This window comes from Rhincodon typus, chromosome 2 (genome assembly GCF_021869965.1).
Source record: "Rhincodon typus isolate 14 chromosome 2, sRhiTyp1.1, whole genome shotgun sequence".
Classification (NCBI taxonomy): Eukaryota; Metazoa; Chordata; class Chondrichthyes; order Orectolobiformes; family Rhincodontidae; genus Rhincodon; species Rhincodon typus.
In genome coordinates this window covers 129,034,218-129,055,152 of record NC_063333.1, presented here as the reverse complement: position 1 = coordinate 129,055,152, position 20,935 = coordinate 129,034,218, and the positions used below count along the sequence as shown (strand labels likewise).

The 20,935-nt window shown below is 41.1% G+C and overlaps 1 pseudogene; it reads right to left on the bottom strand.

Annotated features, from left to right (window-relative positions):
• Window positions 1–20,935, bottom strand: part of LOC109910932 — a 496,846-nt pseudogene that overhangs the window by 97,630 nt on the left and 378,281 nt on the right.

Here is a 20,935-nt window from a genome sequence, read left to right as displayed (position 1 = left end):
TGAGACAATTAGTGCAACCAGTGTTCTATGGCATTTAAAGATATCTTGACTAACTTTGACCATTCTTGGAAGGTCATTAATAATATTCCACTACTGTATCTAAATCCTTGGATTTTACTCCTCGAATCGATTTCCAAGGCTATCAGTGCTAACTTCCATTTCTTCCTGCTTCTGGAAAGCTTCCTACCCAGCTGAGGACACTTGACATTTTTTTCCAATTTTCCATTCTTCCACCAAGACATCTATTCTCTCTTTCCAAATTCAAATTTGCAGAACAATCCCACGACCTGATCAAGCCACAACAACACCCTTTAAAGGTACATCAACTAGCTTTAAGTCATGCAAACTAGCAGTTAGTATAGGTAACCTGTTGATGTATGCAGTCAATGAACTACACAGTGACTATATGCAGAAATCACTATGATTGGCATGCAGTACAAAGTATGTGTGCTTCCTTCACTGCACTCAATGCAGTGGGGCAAATTTACTCATCACCATCATTCTGCCCATGCTAACCAATTTAACTGCAGAGCATATAGAGGAGACTGACTGCAATGGTACTTGGGAAGATAGGCTTCAATTATGTGGCGAGTCTCAAAAATCTATGCTTACTCTCCTTTCAACAGGAAAGTTAAGGTGTGACTCAGATGAGATGTTCAAAATTATGATGGATTTTGACCAAGTAGTTTGGGTTTTCACCAGCAAGAAGGTTGATAACCACGTGATCGATAAAAGAGGCAGAGGCCACATGAGAAGAATTCATTTTATGCAGTGAGTTGTTACAATGTGGTGCAATCTGAAGACATGAGTTTAAAACTGATTGGCACCTCATCCACCATGTTAAGTATTCATTTTCCAGCACTGGGTGCAATGCAGCTGCAGTGTAACTTATTCACAATGTGTATGCAGTAACTTGTAGATATGCCATCAGCAGCATCACCAAAATGCACACCCCCTGTCACCTCAATTGTCAACGGCAGTAAGTGCATGAGATTGTTCTCACAATCAAAATTCCCTTCAAGTCATATCCTGTCTAGATTCAGAAATATGTTAATATTCCTGAATTGTCGTTAAGTCAAAATCCTGAACTCTGTGGGGCACCAGCACCACTTGGACTGCTGTAGTTGTAAGGACTGTGACTATTTATTTTTGTGTCTTTAAAACCTGTGGACTACAAGGAGAAGGAATGGTTTTTAAAATCACTGATTTAGCAGGATGGCTGCCCAATTTCATAACAAGAAATATAATGTCTATTGTGATCTCTTTGCTTTGAGGCCATGGGCCTCTGCAATGAGCAGACAATTTAGATAGCTGAGGAGCTCTTTACAATTGGAGCTGATTGGTTCTCAGCTAACTGAGCAGGTTGGAACTGGAAACAACTTACAGAGACACAGACAAAGAAAGAGAGAGACACACACACACAGAAGGGAATGCTGCTGTTTTCCCCCATCAGAAGCTGCCTGTTCTCTGCAATAAAAAAAAGTCACTTTTTCTGCAACAGTGGCTATGAGCTGTGAATTGATAATTCAGAGATATTTTTCAAGTGCATCAATCACTTCTTACTAATCAGTGAAAGCTTTTACAAAAGACAGCTAAACACCAAGGGGCTGGCTGGCTGAAGTAGAATCACCTCAACATTGGAATTAGGGAGCTGACTTTCTAGTTTTTCTCTACCCCTAGTAGTAGTCTCCCTATTTCTGTGTGTGTACGCACGTGCATGTGTATTTGTGTAACTCACAAAGCTACAGCTGGCCCTCCCAACTGCCTCGGCCTGGATTAATCAGTCACTTTAGGGTCTCAACAGGCCAAAGGACTGTTGGTCTGTTGAATGGCATCCCCCCAGGTCCCATTTGAACTGCAGTGCTCTCTCCCAACTTCAAACCTGCCACTGGCAGAGTGTAAAACTAAGCCCTCTTTTCTTGCAGCAAACTTTTTTTTTTGTTCAGCGCTAAATGTCTAGTTGCCAGCGGTATCACAGGCCACAGCTCCTAAAGTAGGACTCCCTCAGATGAAAGAGAATACATCAATCTTCAACTTGGACAGTTTTTCACAAAGTAGAGTGGCTGATTTATGCTTAAACCCAATCTTCCAGCCAAAAGACATTCCAGGAATGCTGTTGAGAATGACATTTCATCATTCTGCCCCCTCTCCCACCTCACTGCTCTTTCATGCTGGAGTCAGGCTAACACTCTTACTTCTAACTCCAAGAGTTATACGTTCAAACCCTGCTCCAGGTAACTGAATGTGTACAATTGCAAGTTATTTCTTGACAGCTTTACTTTATCAACAATTATCTTTGGCAGAATAGCTTCTGTACACCTCCCATAAATATACAGTTATAAAATGATCATCTGCCAAGGAGAAAAATGTTTGCATTTGAACCCATTTGACATAAAAAATACTGGGCCATTAAATAAATCAGTTTCATGGCAAGTGCATTCACAGTTCACAAAGTCACATTTCAAAAATCTCACCTTGCTCAAGAAGCTCATCTTCATGTGGTTTCACTGAGATTATGTCTATAATCTCTTTACAAATCTTCACCTGATTTCGACTTTCCACTGACTTCAACTGGTCAAAGTCCGTGATAGTGGAAACATACTTTTTGGGAGGATATGAGGCGATGCTTTTGAGTTCATCTACAGTGGCATCCTTGATTCCCAAAGCGTAGACAATAACACCATGACGTCGCAGGGCCTTGGCTGGACCTGTGACCTCATCAGTTGATACACCATCAGTAATCACCACAGCAATTTGAGGAATTCCGTTCCTTCTCCTACTACCACGACGTTCAATAAAGTAATTATGCATCATGTAATCAATGGCAGCCCCGGTATTTGTCCTTCCTTTCTTATAAGGTATTCCTTTTATATGGTTAATTACATCGGCCTTTGTTTGATATGTGTCAAGGTAAAATTGTGGTGTAGCATTATCACTATATTGAATCAAACCAACTTGCACTTTGTCTGGACCTACTTCCAATGCGCTGATAACACGGACCAGAAAATTACGCATCAGTTCAAAGTTTTCTTCCCCAATGCTGCCAGACTCATCCACAAGGTAAACAATATCAGCGACCAAGTTTGACAGACACACTGTAAAGCAAAAACATAACATTACGAACTTGAAAGATGCAATGAGAAATCATTCTTCAGAGAGAGACTTTAAATGTACTTTAACCAAAAAATTCTGTGATGTCTGCATGACTATTCCACATCTCATATTTTTGCAACTCATCACCCATGACTTTGGCCGCTGAGAGAAACTGTCATTGTGGCAGTCTTCAGCACTTCCAAAGCATTGATGTTTCTCATCTTCCTTGGAATTGGTGGCCTCTACTAAGCTTTGCTTTGAAATGCCATGGGACTAGTTCCTGAGGAACTATTTTGAGGAATGACTGGAAGGCTTGAGTTTTTTTTCATTAATTCAGGGAATGCCCATCCCTAATTGCCCTTGAGAAGGTGCTGGTGAGCTGCCTTCTTGAACAACTGCAGTCTATGTGGGGTAGGAAAACCCATAATGATGTTGAAGGAAATAGTTGTTTGTAGGTGCAATTGTGCCAATAAAGTGAGCTGCATTTTCCTGGATTGTGTCAAGCTTCTTGATTGTTGTTGGAGTTGCACTCATCCAGAGAAGTGAAGAGTATTCCAGCACACTCCTGACCATGAAAATGGTGGACAGGATTTGGGTGGATCAGGAGGCAGGTTATTCACCGCAAGATGCCTAGCCTCTGACCTTCTCTTGTAGCCATTTATATGGCTATTTCTGATCAATGGAAACACACTCGTGACCTCCTCAGGACACTAGACTGAGGAACTCCTGAAGAGATTCCTGAAACTGACATCAAAGACCTCCAGGAACAATTGTCTTTCTTTGTGCTAGGTATGACTTCATCCAGTGGAGATTTTCCCCCTTGATTCCCACTATCCTTAAGTTTTGCTAGGGCTCTTTGATTCCACACAGTCAAATGCTACTTTGATGTCAAGGGCAGTCACTCTCATCTCACCTCTGGTGCTTTGTCAGCTTTGTCCACATTTAGGCCTAGGCTTTAAAGAGGTCTGGAGCTGAGTGGTCCTGGCAGAATGTTAACATCTTAGAGAAGGTTATTGCTAAGCAATTGCTGTTTGATAGCACTGTTAATGACAACTTCCATCACTTTACTGATGATTGAGAATGGTCAGGCAGAGCATAATTGACTGGGTTGGATCTGTCCTGCTTTTTATAAATAGGACATACTTGAGCGAATTTCCAAATTGCTGATAAATAGCAGAGTTGTAGCTGTAGTTAGATAAAATTAGCCTGCAGGACTTTTAAAGTAGCAATCTCTGGATTACCCCAGTTCCAGGTGCATATGAATAGGAGGATAAGGCAGAGGGATGTGTGATTGAAAAGGTGAAGCAGAAGGGAGGGTTTTAGATTCCTGGGTCACTGGGATTGGCTCTGGAGAAGATGGCACTCGTACAGGTTTGATGGGTTGCACCTGAACAGAGCAGGGACTAAGATCCTTGGAGGGTGATTTGCTGGTGCTAATGGGAAAGCTTTAATGTAACTTGGCAGGAGTATAGGAACTAAGAAAGAATATGAGAGGAGAAGAGCCATTAGAGTACTCAGAGATGCAACTGGTACTAGAATAGGCAATAGCAAGTTCGTAGGTGAAGTCAGGATAAGGGAAAAAAACAGCCCAAATCAGGGTTTCTGTGCATGTATGTCAATACAAGGAGTACAGTAAATTGAGATTGGGAAGTTACAGGTGCAGAATATCATGTGGAATTTTGTTGTTACGATGATAAGAGACCTGACTCAAGGAAGGGCAAGTCTGGGTGTTAAATATTCGTGGGTACAATGTTTTCAGATAAAGGAAGAAAGGGAGGAAGGGGGCTGTATTGGTTAAGGAATGCATTGCAATGATAGAGAAAGAGGATGTTTCAGAAAGGTCCAAGCACAGAAGTAATTCAGCTAGAATTACAGAACAAGGGTACAATTACATTGCTAGATGTAGTCTATAGACCACCAATAAGTAGCAAAATGCAGAAGAACAAATCTGCAGGATAATTATAGAGAGATGCCAATATTATAGAGTAGTTATAATGGGAGGCTTCAATTACCCAAACACAGAGTGGGACACGTGTAGTACATGGTGCAGCGAATTATTTAGTTCTTTAATCACATACAGGAGAGCTACCTATAGCAGTATGTGTCCAGTCCAACAAGAAAGGCTGCACTATTGGACCTGGTTCTTAGAAATGAGGTAGGCCAAGTAGATCAAGTCTTAGTTGAGGAACATTTTAGGAAACAATGATCATTATATTGTAAGATTCAGGACGATGATGGAGAACTGTCAGAGGGTTAAGAGTCTTTGGAACTCCTTGCCACAGTGCTGTGGGGGCATAGTCCCTGTGTTTATTTTAAGGCTGAGATAGATAGATTTGTGATTAGTAGTGGAATCAAGGGTTATGGGAAAATGCAGGAAAGTGGATGAGAGAAATGACAGATAAACCACGATCTTATTGAATGGCAGAGCACATCCAAGGGGACAACTGACCCACTCATGTTCCTATTTCTTATGGTTTTATGACATGTAACAATCCAATGTGCAAAAATCAGTTAGCAGAGAGTGAACTTCAATGAGACAAGAACAGAGCTGGGCTAGAATGGAGAGGGCAGAAAAAAAAAACATTATCTTAACAATGGGCTACCTTCAAATGATTTGGGTATAGGAAAGGTATATTTCTTCAAACCGGAAGGATAATCAAAAATTCATACCTGCCTGCATGACAAAAGAAGCAAAAATTAAGATAAAGAAGACAAAGAGTGATAAATGTCACGTAAAAAGTAAAATTGTGAACCGAGCGTAATATTAAAGGTTTAAAGGGGAGATAAAAAAATACTAAGAGAATCATAGAGGAACTATGAGAAAAGACTGGCTGCCAAATTAAAGAGATGTTCAAAATATTCTATGGTGACATAAATGGTAAAAGGGTGGTAAAAGGAGAAGAGGATCTGACTGGAGATTGAAACAGACATTTACACTTGGAAGCATGAGGCATGGCTGAGGTGTTAACTGAATACTTTGCATCTGTCCTTACCAAAGAGAGAGATAATACCCAGGCCATGGTGACATAGGAGGGAACTCAGTCACTAGAAGGGTTCAAATTTGATAGAGCGCAAGTGTTGGATAGATTGTTGGCACTTAAAGTGACAAGGCAACATGACCAGAAGAAATGCATCTAAGGGTTTTGAAGCAAGTGAGAGTGGAAGTTGCAGAAGCATTGGTTACAATTTTATAATCTTCCCATGACTCAGAGAAGGTGATAGAGTTTTAGAAATCTGCAAACATTATGGCCTTGTCCGGGACAATTATAATGACAAGCCCAGTCAGTGATGGAGAAGTTTTGAGAAACAATTATTCAATAGAATTAACAGTTACATGGAAAACGATTGGTTGTTTAGGAAGAGTTAGCATGGATTTCTAAAGGGGGAATCATATTTAACTAACTTGCTGGAGTTTTTTGAAATGGCAACAGAAAGGCAACAGAGGATAACGCTGTTAATGTGGTGTACATGGACTTTCAGAAGATGCTTGATTCACAACAGACTTGCAAGGCAATTTATTGGTCATGAAATAAAAGGGTCAGTAACAACATGGGTACAAAATTGGCTGAGTGATAGGGAACAGGGAGCAATGATCAATGGATATTTTTCGGTCTGGAAGACGTTTTATAGTGTAGTTCTTGAAGATCAGTATTAGGGCTTGTGGTTTGCTATTCATGATCTGAATCTTAGTACGCAGTGGATAATTTTGAAGTTTTCAGATGATACAGAACTTGGAAGAGCTGTAAACTGTGAGGAGATAGACAAGCTGGTGGAGGGAGTAGATAGGTGACTGATGGGTTTCAAGGCAGAGAAGTGTGAAGTGATTTTTTTGGTAGGAAGAACATTGCAAGACAATGTAATAAAGGTCGAGTCAGCATGGTCCTACCAGACCATAGGGACTGCTCTTTCATTAGAGAGTGATAACTGGTGGAGGTTTAACTTAGGGCCACCACGCCTTAGGCTAGGGGAGAAGTTGAGATGGAGAGTCCTTTATGGTAATCTCAGCCAGTGTGTGAACTGATTCCATACTCTGGCACTACATTTCATCACAAACCAGCTGTCCAGTCAATTGAGCTAATCAACCCATGGTGGGATTCAAAACTGGGCTCCCACTCCTTGAGCGACATGGTGGATCGGTGGTTAGCGCTGATGTCTCACAGCGCCAGGGATCCGAGTTCAATTCCACCCTCGGGAAACTGTCTGTGTGGAGTTTGCACATTCTCAACATGTCTGCATGGGTTTCCTCCCACTATCGAAGAATGTGCAGGTTAGGGGGATTGATCATAGGATATGCAGGGTTAGAGGGATAGGGTAGGGATGTGGGGCTGGCTGGGACACTCTTCAGAGGGCCCATGTGGTCTTGATGGGTCAAATGGCTTGTTTCCATACTATAGGGATTCTATTACCTGGGTCCCTGGATTACTAGTCCAGTGACATTAACTCCAGGTCAGTACAGTAGGCACTTTATAAATGGATATGACTAAATTACGTTGAATAAATTTCAAGTTAAAAAAGAACTCCAAAGTTATCCAAGACACAGTCAGATGCTACGTTAAGCAGATGAAGACTTTTTACAGAATGGTGAATCAGAATGAGCCACAAAATGTACATGTCGATCTGATGAATAAGCCCAATTAATGGTTTACACAGAAGGCAAGAGTGGAGGGGGAAATTAACAGAGAAGAATGCTTCTATGAATGCTGGTGAATACAAATGAATAAAAAGCATCTTGGCACTTGGCCAGACATTAAAGCATCAACCTGATGAACAGCAAGATATCACCCCTAGGTCATTCTGCTACTGAGGACTGTTCAAAAATCTTGACAGCAACATAGGCCCCACCTCAGAGAAAATGGAAGAGCCAATTAGTGCCTGTTTGTGATAGCTGAGGTATTGTCATTTATGGGAAATAAAAGAACAAATTCCAAGCACATAAAATAGGCTCCTGATTTGAAGATATATATCAGATGGAATTTTTTAACCTGCGTTATAAATATTGAGCAATTTTACACGACAGAATAATGCCAAGGATTTTTTAGCTAAGATTATTGCAATCATAGAATCATAGAATCCCTACAGCATGGAAACAGGCTCTTCGGCTCAACAAGTCCATAGCAACCCTCAGAGCATCCCAGCCAGACCCATCCCCCTATAACCCACCTAATTTACACATCCCTGGACACTATGGACAATTTAGCACGACCAATCACCTAACCTGCACACATCTTTGGACTGTGGGAGGAAACTGGAACACCCGGAGGAAAGGCATGCAGACAAGGGGAGAATGTCCAAACTTCACACAATCAGTCACCCAAGGGTGGAATTGAATCTGGGTTCCTGGCGCTATGCCTCTCTATTTCATATCTGACCAATACAGGCAGCAGAAAAAGGGGAATTTTTAAAATAATCAATCAATCTGAACTTAGATCTGAAAGGATTGTGTGCGAATGTACGTAATACGTCAATTATTTCCATTTGATGTAATTTGAGGAACAATTTGGCAGGTGGTAAGGCTTGTAGCAAAGGTACTGGCTATTGCTTGAATATTATTCATTATGTTCCAAGCAAAAGATGTTTTCTTCTGCATTACAGCTCGGTCTACAGGGCTTTTATGAAAAGAATACATTGTCTTAATGTGCTGTGTGACCAGTTTGCATGTGATGGGCAAATGCATTCAGTGGAAAAGTAAATACAACACCGACAGGCATTATACGTTGTAAAAGATAAATCATTTTGCAAAGAACATTGGTTTGGATTTTACCTGATGGTTTTTCAACCTTGCTCTTTTGTTTGGTTATATTTTGTATTGTGTGAGATATAACAGGCGCATTGCGCTGAAGAGGCTCAAAGGGCGAAACCAGAGAAAAAAATGGGTCCGATGAATAATCCATTGCTATTTGTGGCAGATCAGTCTCTGGTTTCGATATGGCAATGGAAATAACCATTACACCGTCCTTGATTAAAATTTTGGAATGTTCTTTAACAGCATCTTGTGAATAAGTATCAGTAATTATTACAGCGATTTGAGGAACGTTTGCAAGCTTCCTACTTCCAGCCGATGAAACAAAGTAATTTGTTTTTAAGCGTTTAATGGCATTTGGTAGAGCCAGTGGCGGCCCACCTTGAAAGCTGTAACTCTTCATTATGTGATTCAACACGTCCTTCTTACTAACAGAATGCTTCAGTAAAAATTCAGTTTTCACATCTTTTCCAAACTGTGCAAATCCAATTCTGTATTTGTCCAGTCCAATATTCAACTGTGCAATACTTCCCATAATGAAATTCTGAATCATTTTAAGCACTTGAATATTTTGAGTATCTTGAGTATCAACCATGAATACCACATCAGCAACAGGACCTGGTAATTCAGCAAAAGAAGAAATATTTAAACAACTTAATGATTTTTTTTAATATCCTAAGTATTATCTAAATCACATAAAATTATCAGAGTACATTTGTGGCTCAGAGTTGGCGCTTTCAGTTCTGAATCATAAATTCAGGCCATTTGCTGCACCTGTGGTTATCCATTAGACAAAGCGTCCCAGGATGGTAAAGTCAGTGACTGATGAAATTGCCGATTGTAAACAGGTCAGTTTTTTATTTTGAGATGAGACTGTAAGCTACTGCAGGGTGGCAGAATGAAGTGTGGGGTTTGGGGTGTGCAGAGAATAAAAGGAACAAAAAAGGACCCTGACCAGTAGGAAGTGCACAGAGAGCTGGGAGGATTGAACCTGTGGAGGGTCCTCCGACAAACAGCGGTGCAACATGGGGGTGTGGAATAATTGTCTAGTTTGTTCGGCCAATTGTAACATGACGACAACTAGAGTCTACGCTGCTCTTTGAATGGAAAAGGAGCTTTATTCTGCATTGAACCCTACGTTGTGCTTGCCTTGGCAGCACTTGACAAGGCACTGGACAGGGAGCTTTGTATCCAACCCCTGTGTCTGGAAGATTAAAAAATGTTTGTGTTTCTCAGTCCTGATTATGAACTGGATACTCATGCAGGAGTTGCCTGTGTATGGATATCAGAAGAGGTCAGGCCAGAAATCTTACTCCGTATGTGAGATTAAGATAAAAGTTTTCCTTAAGTATTTTCAGATGCCATAACAGACTTTTATATGAAAACAACTCTGACCTGCATGATATTAAGTAAACTACTACTGACGTTTCCAAATCAACTTTTATACTATTTTGATTTTGTATGGAAAGAAACTACAATTCAAAAATTTTATACTAATTCTGCTGATTCATGAGACTGCAAGGTTGTTTTCACTGGAGATTTCAGCATAAAGTCTGGGCCTCCAGAAAAATTGTGGAACATTATTATCACAGGAAACATCCTTTGGAAGGTATTTTAGATGGAGCACCTAAGACATTGCATAGCTCTACAATATAAAACAGCAGGCATAGGAATTCCTCCTTGCATCCCTTATCTGAATGCAATAGATTATGTACCCCTTTGGCATCTTGCTGTTTGGGGGACCTTGTTATACACAAATGGTTAGTTGCATGACAATGCAAATGTATTCTAAGATATTTGATAGACTGTGAGCTCCATAGTGACTCCTGTGAAATTGTTTTTCCTGCCCCGGAATGAAGTCATCCTTTTGGAGGTGATGAATGTGTAAGCTAATTGTAAGTAAAAAGTCAAAGGAAACCAAGCAATTAAAGCAGAATGCTGCCTAGTTTCAGCCCTGAGCCTATCATCAGTTAGTCCCAACATAGCAATTGAAAACTCTGAACTTGAAGTAGCAGAAGACAGCTTCATGAAGGAACCAGTGGGAGACGCTGGCCTGTTTTGTAGCTGATGTATGGACTGGACACTGAATCCTCAGGACATCCAGGTCACCTTGGAGAAAGGAATAGGGCCGGCGCGGATCTTTGGAACTATTCTACTGAAAAGTGGCTTCTACGTCTCTTTCCACATATGCTACCTTACCTGCTAAGCATTAGCAGCATTTCCTGATGTATCTCAAATTTTAAGCGTGTGCCATATTTTGCTTTTGGATGAGAATTTTCAGGCCATTTTGGGGAACCTCTTGAAACATATCAGGGACTTTAGCACAGAACCAAGAGGGAGAAAATGTAGATGTTATAATAAATTGTTTCCAAATTGGATTTTATTTCCTTTCGTGGTAACAGGAGGAAATATTAATTTAGTTAATGGATAGCATTAAAGTATTGCACTACAGTTAATTGTAATTTAGAAAACCATGCCAAGTCTACTAACCTTCCGCAAGTGGAGTGCACAGATGACGAACAATTCTCCTTTTAATTGTGTCTAACTCATCAAAGTTCTCAATATAAATTTTTCTCTCTGGTGCACCACTGATTTGTATCAGCTCATTGTCATTTGCTTCTCCAACACCAACTGCAAAAACATTGATATTTTCCTTCCTCAAATTGTTGGCTGGGGCAGCCACAAAGTCTTGGGACAATCCATCGGTAACAACAAGTAGGTACTGAGGGACCCCTTCCAGCTTTCGACTTCCTGCTGATGTTTGAAAGAAATCCATCACAAACTCAAGTGCTTCCCCTGTAATGGTTCCACCAAAGAGTTGGGTGATTTTATCAATTCGGTCAAAAATTTCAGATTGAACACTCAACTCATTCAGGTGAAAAATAGTGGTTTGTTTTGAGCTGTACTGGGCAATGCCAAACTGGACATTTGTCTGACCAACAGTAAACATCCTCACCACGTATTTTAAGAAATCTTTCATGCGGCTGAAATCACTTGGGGAAATACTCGACGATCCATCAATTAGAAAAACAATGTCTGCTTCGTGAACGTCACAATCTAGAAAACAAAAAACACAAATCTTGTCAGAACACAAAATATTAGTGGGGTTTGCAATCTCCACTGAGTGAGAGATTTTTCCATTTTTGTCTCCCATATTTGATTTGATCCGATTTGATTTATTGTCACGTGTACCTGAATACAGTGAAAAACTTGGTTTGTGAGCAGTACAGACAGATCATAGTAAGCAAGGACATACAGATCATAGGGTGAGAAACAAAAAACTTGGATGGAGTAAGGCATACAGGTTACACCGCACAGGACATGTGTTCGTCAAGATCAACATTAACATGATCAGCAATATTTCATGTTAGAGAGTCCATTCATCAGTCTAATAATGGCAGGGAAGAAGCTATAGTCTAATGACTTGTAATAAGTAATAATTCTTGTTATGTACAGAAAACTGGTCTCTGCTTTCCATCAACAGGGTCTGAAAGTCAACCTTTTACACGTTACCCTGACCTAAACTATATTTTTGCTTTCACTGCAGTTGGGTAAAATCCTGGAACTTATTCCCTAATAACTCTGTGGATGTATCTAAGCAACAAAGACTGCAAAAATTCAAGATAGCTCACCATTGAAGGGCAATTAGGAGTAGGTAATTGGCCTTGCTGGCAATAGATTTTAAAGAAATTTCAAAAGGATGCAAAATATTTAAACATATATGATAGAAAAATATATCCTTGCCTTGTCTGCGCCCTTTCCTCTCCTTTCTCCTTACGGATGAGACAAAATAATCCTAGGACATTGTCTAATTACAAACTAACCTCCCTGTTTAGACTAGAGGGAGGTAAATAAATCCAGCCTACTCCAAACCCAGTTGAATTCTGAATGTCCACGTTAATAAGTTCAGTGGACTTTATGGGATATTTCCAGTTTCCAGTTGTTTCAAGTACAATTAGGCAGAAAGCAAACTATTCCACTCCCCGATATGAACTATCAATATTTTTCTTCCTTCTCACTGCTAATGGTATGACATGGGGTGGTCTTGAGTTGCAGCTGTTACGTCCCTGGCTTTGCCCCAGAATCTTCAGGATCATGTCCCACTCCAGGACCTGATGCCCACAGAAGGGGTGATCATACGCCAACCCGCAAATCCCTCCTTTAGGCCTGCGGCAGGTAGTAAAACTGGGAAAGTTTCCTACCCAGCCAGAACTGTGGAGCAATTACACGGCCCCATATTGAAAGACAGTACTCCATGCAAGTGCCCTCTTCATTTTGAAGGACTAGCTCACCTCATTGACATAGACCTGTTAGGTTTCCAAAATTACTCACCGGGCTTAGAGTCATGACAGAATTTCTGGGATATTGTGTTTATCGATCGTTCCAAGTCTTCAAAATCTTGTTCATAGAAGGAGTTTTCTGGAGATCCAGAAATCTGAAGGAGTTCAGCTTGATTTGCATTAGCTACACCGACAGTGTATATATTAATACCTTTATCTCTGATGACATCCACTACAGAATTTAAATCATCCCTATCGGTCGACTCCCCATCAGTAATGACCAGAAGAAACTGTGGCACTCCAAACAGCTTTCGACCACCTTCCAATGGATCTAAAAGCCCACTTGCAAAATCGAGGGCCTTTGCTGTAAAGGTATTTCCACCCATGGGATTCATTTCATAAATTGCTTTACTGATGTCAGCTTTATTTGTGAATTGATCAAGTTGGAAGACAGTTTGAGGGTTAGTACCATACAGCACAGCTCCAAACTTAACCTTGTCTACAGCAACATCAGAATTGTTCACCATTCCTACCATGAAACGTTTCATGCTGTTAAACTGAGCATCCAACACGCTCGCTGATCCATCGATTACGAAAACAATATCTGCGATTTGTGCCTTCCAGCAATCTGTGAGAGTAAAACGATGAAAGGAAAAGTAAAACACACATTTAAACAAATGAGTTATGACGACTCCACCTTAGAAGCTCCTTTGTTCCACAAACACTTGTTTTGAAATTAAATCACATTAATTTCTTCATAAGTGGGTCATTATACAAAAGTGGATGATAATCCCTCTTTCATTAAGTAAGCTTAAACCAAATAAAATGATGACTAAATTTCAAATAAAGGGAGATCTGGGGCTGGATTCTTTCCGACAAAGGGTAGTAGATGATTGGAAATGTCTCCACTAAATTTCTGTGAAGTCTGAGTCATTTGGAGCTTTCAAAGCTGAGATTGATAGGATTTCATGAACTGAGGGAAATTGAAACAACATTGGGAAAATGGAGTGGAAGTACACATATTATCAGCAATGATCTGACTGAATGGTGGAGAAGACCTGAAGAATTGAAGGGCTTAATCCTTTCCCTGTTCAGCAACTTACAATTGAAAATCATTTTGCTGTACTTACATTCTGTAAAAGATTTACAATTTGTGTGTGTGTGTGTGTGGTTACTGAGAGAGTTAATTCTAACAAACTGGAGTGAATGGAACCTTATTGACTATGAGATCCTCGAGTGGGGTTGTTAACCTGGGCCAATTAGGAAAATCCTAGCCAGCTAAATATAAACAGGGGATTTACAGTCTCCTCAGTTCAGGGCACTGACTCTGAGCTGGCTGGCCATGGCTAGTGTATCGTGCACAAGTAAATAAAGGGTGACTTGGTGATGGGATACCAGCCTCTGTGCAGTTATTTCACAAACTACGTAATATGCCAACTACAAATCAATTTAAGAAAACCAAAGGACAAGAGTGTTCATGAACTGCGACCATACCTGAAGATCTTGGATTTAGTAGAATAACATTTGGTCTGTGTGGGCTGATTTATGAGAATACATTAGATGGGTTGGGCTTATTTCTGCTGTAGTTTAAAAGAGTGAAGACTGGCTTGATTAAAGGGTATGAGATGCCGAATGCTCTTGATAAGGTGCACGCTGAAAGAATGCTTTCTTTAAGGGTGCAACCAGAGCTAGTTGATATGGTTTAAAAATTAGAGATGCTCTTTCCTGACAGCAATGAGAATCTTTTTCTCTCAGATGGTGGTGTGATATTAAACTCACTGTCTAAGAGGGTAGTGGAGGCAGAGCGATTGTATATTTTTAAGGCAGAGGTAGACACAGGAAGATAGGCAAGAATATCAAAACTTACAGAGAAATGCAGAGTTTGAAATACAAGCAGATGAGTAATGATCTTGTTGAATAGCAGAGCAGACTAGAGGGACTGAATGGGTTCCTGTCTGCTTCTCTTTTGCATGTTCGTATGACCTGACCATAACTGTTTGTAACCCATATTGTTACTGAAAGATAAAATATAGACTTTTTGCACTTCAACCACTGGTGCAGAGGAGATTTCAAGGTCTGTGCTTTATTGAAAGCAGCTACAAAGTACAGTCATCATATATACCAGCTGCGAGATAGACAGGGAGGAAAAAGAGCTGGGGGAATTGTGTTACTAATTAGAGAGAACATTACAGTTGTACAAAGGGAGAACTCCAAAAACGGTTTATCCAGCAAGGCCATATGGTACAGCTCAGGAACAGGAAGGGTGTAATTATTTTGATGGGAATATACTACAGGCCTCCCAACAGCTAGTAGCAGATAGGGGAACAGATACGTGGACAGATTATGGGAAAAGAAAAATTTCTGTAAGTTTGAAGTTACATGTAATAAGGATAAGAGCAGTCCTCGGGTGAAAGTACTAAACTGGGGGAAGGCTAACTGCTACAATATCAGGCAGAAACTAGGGAAATTAGATTGGGGGTGGCTGTTTGAGGGTACATCCACATCTGGCATGTGGGAATCTTTTAAAGGCCAGTTGACTAGAGTTCAGGACCAGCCTGTTCCGGGGAAACTGAAGGATAAAGATGGCAAGATTCGGGAACCTTGGATGACAAGAGAAGTTGTAAGCTTAGTCAAAAAGGAAAAAAGGAAGCATGAGTAAGGCTTAGGAAACTGAAGACTGACAGAGACCTGGAAGAATATAAAGAAAGTAGGAAAGAACTTAAACAAGGAGTCAGGAGGGCTAAAAGGGGCCATGAAATAACTTAGCAAACAGGATTGAGGAAAATTTTTTTTCTTTATTCATTCACAGGACGAGGGCGTCGCTGGTCAGGCAGCATTCATTGCCCATCCCTAATTGCCCAGGGGACAGATAAGAGTCAACCAAATTGCTGTGGGTCTGGAGTCACATGTAGGCCAGGTAAGGATGGCAGTTTCCTTCCCTAAAGGACATTAGTGAACCAGATGGGTTTTTCCTGACAATCAACAACGGATTCACAGTCATCATTAGATTGTTAATTCCAGATATTTATTTAATGCAAATTCCACCATTGCCATGGCGGGATTCGAACCCAGGTCCCAGAACATTATCTGGGTCCCTAGATTAACAGTCCAGCGATAATAGTGATAATCGCCTCCCCACGATTAGATTAATCCCAAGGCATTTTATACATTCATAAGGAGCAACAGGGTGGCTAACGAAAGGGTAGGTCCATTCAAGGACAAAAAGAGGGAATTTATGTGCGGAGCCAGGGGAAATGGGTTGGGTCCTCAATGAATATTTTACGTTGGTATTCACATGGAGACGGTCATGGTGGATGATGAGTCCAGAGAGGGTTACATTGATATTCTGGGGCATGTCGACATTAAAAAACGGTGTTGGGTATGTTGAAATGCATTAGGTTAGACAAGTCCCCAGGACCTGATGAGATCCATACCAGACTGCTGAGGAGGTGAGGGAGGAAATTGCTGGGGCCGCATACAAAATCTTTATATCCCCTCTAGTCACAGTAGACATCCCAGAGGACTAATGAATAGCTAACATTGTTCCTTTCTTTCAGAAGGGCAACACATATAATGTGGGAAATTACAGGCTGGAGAGCCATGTATCGAAATTAGGGAAATTACTGGAGAAGATTCTTGGGGACTGGATTTACTCACATTCAGAAAAATATGGATTTTTAGTGTCTTTGTGTGGGGAAGATCATGCTTCACAAACTTGGTTGAGTTTTTTGAGGCTGTTGATAAGGTCCCTCATGGCAGGCTGATACAAAAGGTGAAGTCACATGGGATCCACAGTGAGCTGGTAAGATGGATACAGAACTGATTTGGTCATAGAAGACAGACAGTAGAAGTGGAAGGGTGTTTTTCTGACTGGAGATCTGAGATCGGGGGTGTTCTGCAGGGCTCAATGCTGGGACCCCTGTTGTTTGTAATATATATAAATGATTGGGAAGAAAATGTAAGAGGGCTGATGAGTATGATTTCGGATGACACAATGGCTGGGAGGGCTGTAGATAGTGAAGAGGATTGCCAGAGGATACAGCAGGATATAGTTAAGCTGGAGACTTGGGTAGAGAAATGGCAGATGGAATTTAATCTGGACAAATGAGCGTTGATGCATTTCGGAAGATCCAATACAGGAGGCAAGTATACATTAAATGGCAGAACACTTAGAAGCATTAACATACAAAGGGATCTAGGCATAAAAGTCCACAGCTCCCTGAAAGTGGCAACACAAGTGGATAAGGTGGTCAAGAAGGCAGATAGCATACCTGCCTTCATTGGGCAGGGCATAGAGTATAAAAATTAGCGAGTCATGTTGCAGCTGTATAGAACTTTAGTAAGGTCACATTTGGAATATTATGTATACTTCTGGTTGCCACATTATCAGAAGGATGTGGAGGCTTTGGAGTGGGTACAGAGAAGGTTGACCAGGGTTTTGCCTGGTTTGGAGGGAATTAGCAGAGGAGAGTTTGGACAAACTTGATTTTTTCACTTGAACATTTGAGTGGCGACCTGATAAAGGTTTACAAAATTATGAGAAGAATGGATAGAATAGATAGTTGGAGTGTTTTTTTTTTCTAGTGTAGAAGTTTCATATAGCGGGGGACTTAGATTTAAGTTAAAAAAAGGTAATTTTAAAGGAGATGTGAGAGGCAAGTTTTTTTACACAGAGTGCAGTAAGTGCCTGGAAAGCACAGTCAGAGCAGTTGGTAGAAACAAAATAGCAAAGTTGAAGAGGCATCTTGACAGATACCTGAATAGGCAGGGAACAGAGGGATACGGACGGTATTGAGACAAAAGGTTTTTGATCTAGAAAGGCATGAGGTGTCAGCAAAAACTTGGTGGGCTGAAGGGCCTATTCGTGTGCTGTACTTTTCTTGCTCTTTGCTATGTCTACTCCTGGTTCAAAGCCTACTCACAGTGAAAGGCTAATGAAAACCTACTCCCAGAGAATGGCTAATGAAAGACCACTCCCAATGAGAGGTCAGTGAATGCCGAGTAGCAATGCAAAGTTAATAAAGGTCTATTCCCAATGAATGGTTAATGAATGCATACTCGCAAGTGCATACTTAATTAATGCTTACTCCCAGTGAAATGTTGATGAATGCTTACTCACAGTTTAAGCCTAATGAAGGTCCACTCCCAATGAAAAGTTAGTGAAAGCCCACTCATATAAGCCAGGTGGTCCTGCTCCACCATAAATGTGAGGCCCATTCCCATATATAATGGGTACAAAGCCTAGCTCTGTGAATTGCTGCCACTTAGTCTTCAAGTTGTCCCATTTGCTCTCCTCAGTCTTTAACGTAATCTCTAAAGGTTTACACACCTTTTTGTGAGCTGCAAATCTCCCACAACAATTGTTTTTCTGTTTCTTCCAGTAATTCGAAGTCTTCAACATAGTAGACCTTTTCCGGTTCTCCTGCAATTTCCAGAAGCTGAGTGCTGTTAGCATTGAATACGCCCACGGCGAACACAGTGACTCCTTTATCCCTTAGGGCTTTGGCTGGTTGAAGGACCTCATCCTGTGCCTCTCCATCAGTTATCACTATGAGGTACTGTGGAACGTTAGGGCGACCCCCTTTAGCTTAATCAAAATAGTCCACTGCAAATCTCAGTGCATGACCTGTGAGAGTCCCCCCTCCCAGCTGCTGCATGTTACTGATCGCTGTGTTTAGATCAGCTTTTGATGAGTGGACATTCAGGTGGAACTCAGCTTTGGGCTTGGAGCTAAATTGGATCAAGCCAACTTGAACTTTATCTAATCCAAAGTTGATTTTGCTAACAAAAGCAGTCATTAGTTTCTTCATTTCTGCAAAATCTTTGGCCTGTATGCTTCCTGACGAATCAATGAGGAAGACGATGTCGGCTTGGTCAAGCTGACTGCAGACTGAAAAACATAGATCATATCAGAAGTTAGATTTCAAGCTCTTTACCTTTATTCCATTGCTGGGAGGGAGCTGATATATTAGGAACATTGTGAAGATGAGTGGTAAACACTGCAAAAAGCAATGTATCATTTTTAAAGTCTTGTCATGCAATTGAATATATTTTAAGGGAAGGTTACTTTGCTGTGGCAACTGCATGATAAAGGAGGAAAGGTCTGACTAGTAAGGAAACAAAAGTGTTCACAAATATTGGGATTGCAATCTCCTGGCCACAGGAATAAAGAGCAATAATGCAAAGAGCAGAAGATATATTGAGTCAGAAGATATTGGCACTCAGACCTTAATTTTACTTCACACACTTCCTGGTGAAACTGTGGAAAAGAGGGGTTAAAACAGGAGGAATGACTCACCTTTTTGACCCTGTTTCCTTCCTGTCCCTTCTTGGTGTTAACCTTCTCTTTTGCTAGCCATGAAAATCACCCTTTAACTCAAGGTGATTGGTCCATTTGCAGAACAAGGCCCTTCGGTCCAACTCGTCCATGCCGACCAGATATCTTAAATTAATCTAGTTCCATTTGCCAGCATTTGGCCCATATCCCTCTAAATCCTTCCTATTCATACATCCAGATGCCTTTTAAATGTTGTAATTGTACCAGCCTCCACCACTTCCTCTGGCTCATTCCATTAACACACCACCCTCTGTGTGAAAATGTTGACTCTCAGGTGTCTTTTAAATTTTTCCCTTTGTACCTTAAACCAACGCTGTCTAGTTTTGGACTCCGTCACTCTGGGGAAAACGCCTTGACTATTCACCCTATCCATGCCTCTCATGATTTAAAAAAATCTTTTTTTAAGGTCACCCTTCAACTTCCGCTGAAAATAGCCCCAAACTGTTCAACCGCTCCCTATAGCTCAAACCCTCCAAACCCGGCCACATCCTTGTAAATCTTTTCTGAACCATTTCAAGTTTAACAACATCTTTCTTATAGCATGGAGACTGGAAGGGAAATCAGTATTCCAAACATGTCCTAACCAATGTCCTGTGCAGCCACAACATGACCTCCCAACTCCTATACTGAATGCACTGACAATCGAAGGCAAGCGTACCAAATACCTTCTTCATTATTCTATCTACCTGCAACTCCATTCTCGAGGAATTATGAACCTACACTCCCAGGTTTCTTTTTCCCGCAACACTCACCAGGGCCTTACAATTAAGTGTATAGGTCCTGCTCTGATTTGCCCTACCAAAGTGTAGGACCTCAAATTTACCTAGATTAAACTCCATCTGCCACTCCTCAGCCCATCGGCCCATTTGATCAAGGTCTCGTTGTGCTCTGACGCAACCTTATTCACTGTCCACAACACCTTTAATTTTGGTGTCATCTCACTAACCAAAGCTCCTATGTTCACATCCAAATCATTTACATAAATGACAAAAAGCAGTGGACCCAGCTTTGTGGCACACCACTGGTCACAGGTCTCCAGTCCGAAAAGTAACCCTCCACCACCACCCTCTGTTTTCTATCTGTCAGCCAATTTTATATCCAAATGGCTAGTTCACGATCTGCTTCTTTTGTCTGAGGCCTTACCAGAGCAACAATGATGGCTCCCGTGACAGACATGACTTGCCAGGCAGGGGATCATGGGTCAGAAGAGATCCAAAGAAGCAAATAGATAATTGGAGGACAACTGTGAGCTGAAGTGGTAGATGGCAATACCGACCCAGCAACTTTCAAGTGACACCTGCGCTAATGTTTTATGCAACTGGCTGCTTCCACGGATCGAGGGAGTAACCAAGTGGTATGACGCAACCCTCAACTCACAAATGTATCAAGGCTATTACTGACGTAATCTGTGCTACAGTACACCCACATCATCTTGTTTTTCCTCGACAAAATCAATGCTGCAGCCGAGGTAGTAGGCTTTCCCAC